This window comes from Giraffa tippelskirchi, chromosome 6 (genome assembly GCF_054371585.1).
Source record: "Giraffa tippelskirchi isolate mGirTip1 chromosome 6, T2T-mGirTip1v1.2.pri, whole genome shotgun sequence".
Lineage (NCBI taxonomy): Eukaryota > Metazoa > Chordata > Mammalia > Artiodactyla > Giraffidae > Giraffa > Giraffa tippelskirchi.
In genome coordinates this window covers 168,396,255-168,401,830 of record NC_137280.1, presented here as the reverse complement: position 1 = coordinate 168,401,830, position 5,576 = coordinate 168,396,255, and positions in this window count along the sequence as shown.

Genomic DNA, 5,576 nt, shown 5'->3' with positions numbered 1-5,576 from the left:
CCACCAGTTGAGAAGTGCAGGGAACTTGTTGTTTTGGAGGAGGTCATCAAGAAGACATGACTCCTGGATGACCCACAAGCTAGATATGGGCCACCGAGGTTTCTCACCCCACTCCTGACCTTGAACTCTGCATTCTGCTCACCGTCTCTGCTCCAGGACACAGCCTGAGATAGTCATGTGTTGCTGAGACCATCGGGATGATGTAAGTGACTGAACCCAGGTAAGGCCTCCACATAAACTTTCTTCAGCTTCTGGAAGGACAGGTGCAGAGGTCTACTGATCTTGTGGTCACCTAACACAAGTGTCATGTCTAAGTTCCTTGGTTTACCATCCCTGCCACCTGGAGGGATTCGCCTCTCTGTTCGCTGTCTCTTTGCTGTCCGTGTGTGGGGGCTGGTTTCCAGTTTCACCCAGGAAGCTCCTGAGGTAGCAAACCAACAGTGTGACACTGATCTGAATGAGAACTATAACAAATATTTCATTTCTGATGGGAAAAGAAAATAGGCTGCATAATATAACCTTACCATAGTTCCCGTAAAGACTAAGTTATTCCCTGAATATGTATGGATCTTAAATGATGGCAGGTATCTCTAAACACAGAAATAAAATCCTAATAATGTGACATGGATGAGAGGAAGAGTTTTTAAATACATTGCTAGTGTATTTTAAAAGTTAAAAGATGTTTAGTTCAAAACAGCACACTTTGAACATACGTCTAATTCCGCTACCTCCCCAAATCTCAACTGGCAGTGGCCCACAGAAAAAGGATCATCTAGACGCCACTGCAACTAAACATCAAAACACAAGCAGCCTGGTGGAAAAATGAGCAGAAGACCTGAATAGACATTTTTCCAAAGAGGAAATGCAGATGGCAAACAGGCACATGAAAAGATACTCAGCATCACTAATTACCAAGAAAATGCAAACCAAAACCACAATGAGGTATCACTTCACACTTGTCAGAATGGCTATCATCAAAAAGACCACAAATAATAAATTCAGAGCAGCAAAGAGAAAACTAGCACGTGGTTGGTGGGAATGTAAGTTGATAGAGGCACTATGTAATACAGTATGGAGGTTTCTCAGAAAACTCAAAATAGAACTACCATATGACCCATCAATTCCACTCCTGGGTATGTATCTGAAAGAAACTAAAACACTAATTTGAAAATACACATGTATGGCAATGTTCACAGCAGCATTGTTTATAATTGCCGAAATATGGATGCAACCTAAGTGTCTCTCAACACATGAAAAACATAATGAAGATAAATTTGTGTGTATATATTTATATGTACATATATATATATATCCCAACATAGTGGGGTATTATTCAGTCATAAAATGAATGAAATTTTGCCATTTACAACACTATAGACGGATTTTGAGTGTATGCTAAATCAGACAGAAAAAATACCACATGAGATCATGTATGTGTGATATCTAAAAAATACAACAAATTAGTTAATACAAGAAGAAACAGACTTATAGATATAGAAAACAAATTACTGGTAACTAGAGGAGAGAGAGAGAAATGGGGAGGAGCAATATAAAGGTAAACTATTAATATTATGCATAAAATATGCTGGGGCTTCCCTGGTAGCTCAGCTGGTAAAGAATCTACCTACAATGCAGGAGACCCCGGTTCAATTGCTGGGTCTGGAAGATCCCCTGGAGAAGGGTTATGCTACACAATCCAATATTCCTGGGCTTCCGTTGTGGTTCAGAGAGTAAAGAATCCACCTGTAGTGCTGGAGACCTGGGTTCGATCCCAGGGTTGGGAAGATTCTCTGGAGGAGGGCATAGAAACCCACTGCAGTATTCTTGCCTGGAGAATCTCCATGGACACAGGAGCCTGGCGGGGTACAGCCCATGGGGTCACAAAGAGTCGGACACAACTGAGCAACTAAGCATAGCACACCACATAAAATATGCTACAAGGATACATTGTACAAACAGGGAATGTAGTCATTATTTTATAGTAACTGTAAAAGAATCATGTCCTTCAAAAATTGTGAATCACTATGTTACACACCTGTAACATATAATATGGTATAATACATGAATGATACTTCAGTAAGAATCACAACTACCTTGACACACATTTTCCACTGACTCAGAGCCTAAAGGCAGTTCTGTTCAAATAAGAGACTATTTGACAAACTGCAAAGGTCACAACAACAACTCACACTCTTCACTCTTAGTCCTTGTTTAAAAATATAAACAAATAATCAAGAATTTTCAAACATTTGGGTAAAGCTCTAACAGCAAAAAAAGAAAGGGGATGAAGATAAATTTTAAAGAAATAAATAATGCAAATGAGAGAATTTTAAAATGCAAATCTGTATTTTCAGAAAGGCAATCTCCAAAAAGAAATAACTATACAATTAAATTAGAGATATTAAGTATTTTAACATTGTCTGCTAAAGGAAAAAAATAAAACAACACTCTAAAATGGGCACAAGTGGAGAGTAAATTAGCAATCTAGATGGACATCATTAGATGGGCAATACTGAAATCAGACTGATTATATTCTTTGCAGCCAAAAATGGAGAAGCTCTATACAGTCAGCAAAAACAAGACCTGGAGCAGACTGTGGCTCAGATCATGAACTCCTTATTGCCAAATTCAAACTTAAATTGAAGAAAGTAGGGAAAACCACTAGACCATTCAGGTATAAACTAAATCAAATCCCTTATGATTATACAGTGGATGTGACAAATAAATTCAAGCTATTAGATTTGATAGACAGAGTGCCTGAAGAACTATAGATAGAGGTTTGTGACACTGTACAGGAGGCAATGATCAAGACCATCCCCAAGAAAAAGAAATGCAAAGAGGCAAAATGGTTGCCTGATGAGGCCTTACACGTAGCTGAGAAAAGAGAAGCAAAAGGCAAAGAAGAAAAGGAAAGATATACCCATTTGAATGCAGAGTTCCAAAGAATAGCAAGGAGAGATAAAAAAAAAAAAAGCCTTCCTCAGGGATCTTTGCAGAGAAATAGAGGAAAACAGTAGAAAGGGAAAGACTAAAGATCTCTTCAAGAAAATCAGAGATACCAAGGGAACATTTCATGCAAAGCTGAGCACGACCTAAAAGAAGCCGAAGATACTAAGAAGAGTTGGCAAGAATACACCGAAGATCTATACAAAATAGATCTTCAGGACCCAGATAACCACAAAGGTGTGATCACTCACCTAGAGCCAGATATCTGGAATGTGAAGTCAAGTGGGCCGTAGGAGCATCACTATGAACAAAGGTAGTGGAGCTGATGGAATTCCAGTTGAGCTATTTCAAATCCTCAAAGATGATGCTGTGAAAGTGTGGCACTCAATATGTCAGCAAATCTGGAAAACTCAGCAATGGCCACAGGACTGGAAAAGGTCAGTTTTCATTTCAATCCCAAGAAAGGCCACGCCAAAGAATGTTCAAACTACCACACGACTGCACTCATCTCACACGCTAGCAAAGTAATGCTCAAAATTCTCAAAGTCAGGCTTCAACAGAACATGAACAATGAACTTCCAGATGTTCAAGCTGGATTTAGAAGAGGCAGAGAAAACAGATATCAAATTGACAACATCTGCTGGCATAGAAAAAGCAAGAGAGCTCCAGAAAACCATCTACTTTTGCTTTATTGACTATGCCAAAGCCTTTGACTGTGTGGGTTACAACAAACTGTGGAAAATTCTGAAAGAAATGGGAATACCAGACCATCTGACCTGTCTCTTGAGAAACCTGTATGCAGGTCAGGAAGCAGCAGTTAGAACTGGACATGGAACAACAGACTGGTTCCAAATAGGAAAAGGAATATGTCAAGGCTGTATATTTCACCCTGCTTATTTAACTTATATGCAGAGTACGTCAATGCCAGGTTAGATGAAGCACAAGCTGGAATAAAGATTGCTGGGAGAAATATCAATAACCTCAGATATGCACATGACACCACCCCTATGGCAGAAGGTGAAGAAGAACTAAAGAGCCTTTTGATGAAAGTGGAAGAGGAGAGTGAAAAAGTTGGCTTAAAGCTCAACATTCAGAAAACTAAGATCATGGTATCTGGTCCCATCACTTCAAGGCAAATAGATAGGGAAACAATGGAAACAGTAAGAGCTTTTACCTTTTGGGGGTTCCAAAATCACTGCAGATGGTGACTGCAGCCATGAAATTAAAAGACGCTTGCTTCTTGGAAGAAAAGCTATGACCAACCTAGACAGCATATTAAAAAGCAGAGACATTACTTTGTCAACAAAGATCTGTCTAGTCAAGGCTATGGTTTTTCCAGTAGTCGTGTATGGATGTGAGAGTTGCACTATAAAAAAAGCTGAGTGCTGAAGAATTGATGCTTTTGAACTGTGGTGTTGGAGAAGACTCTTGAGAGTCCCTTGGACTGCAAAGAGATCTAAGCAGTCCATCCTAAAGAAAATCAGTCCTGAATATTCATTGGAAGGCCTGATGCTGAAGCTGAAACTCCAATACTTTGTCCACCTGATGCGAAGAGCTGACTCACTGTAAAAGACCCTGATGCTGGGAAAGACTGAAGGCAGGAGGAAAAGGGGAAGACAGAGGATGAGATAGTTGGATGACATGACCAATCCAATGCACATCAGTTTGAGTAAGCTCTGGGAGTTGGTGATGGACAGGGAGGCCTGGTGTGCTGCAGTCCATGGGGTCACAAAGAGTTGGACACTACTGAGTGACTGAACTGAAGTGAAGCAAAAACAAAGCACTGGACAAATGCATGATAATAATTACATGATTTATTTGATTTTTTCTCACAATAATTTATGAAATGGATATTTTTAATACACTTTACTAATAAGAAACTTGACTACAGACAGTATTTTTAACCTGTCTAAAGTCATCAAGTTAACCAAATTTTAAGATGAGAATTTGAAACTTAATGTTGCTCCTCCGAAGATTACCTTCTTAACTTCCTCACTATACTGCTTTTTCTTAACAAAGCAAAGAATAGATTCAGAGAAATCAAAAATCTATCATATTAAAGCTCTAGAAAGGACAGAAGGAAAGAACTGCTCAAACATTACAAAAGAAAATTTGACATTGCTAAAGAGAAATCCCAAAATATCTCATGTATTGAGCTTTTTAAGAACCAATCAAGACTGGTTTTTTTTCCTTAAAAGGACACATTTAAATCTTCCTGATGAAATTTCAAACCTCCAAGAAAATGGGAGAATTTTATATCACAAAGAGAAGTGAAAAAAGTTTACTGCATTAGAAGTAAAAACTGATAAAAACACTAGGAACTGATATCACTTAAATACTATTAGCAAGGTTTACCAATCTAGGATGACTGGGAGGTTGAGCAAAACTCCTGAAAACCTCATAAGGCTGCAAGACCAAATCAGTGCACATCCACCAGGGAGATGGGGACCATAGCAGGCGTCTTGTTTGTTTGCTTTTTGAGGTAGCAGGAATCCTGAAGGACTACACTTTAAGAATGACAGTGAAACAGTTAAACTCTACAAAGAATGAAACTTCAATCCCTCAGTGAATTCAAGGTGATCTTTTAATCCTAACTATCTGATAGAATCAAAAGTAAATTATTTCCAATG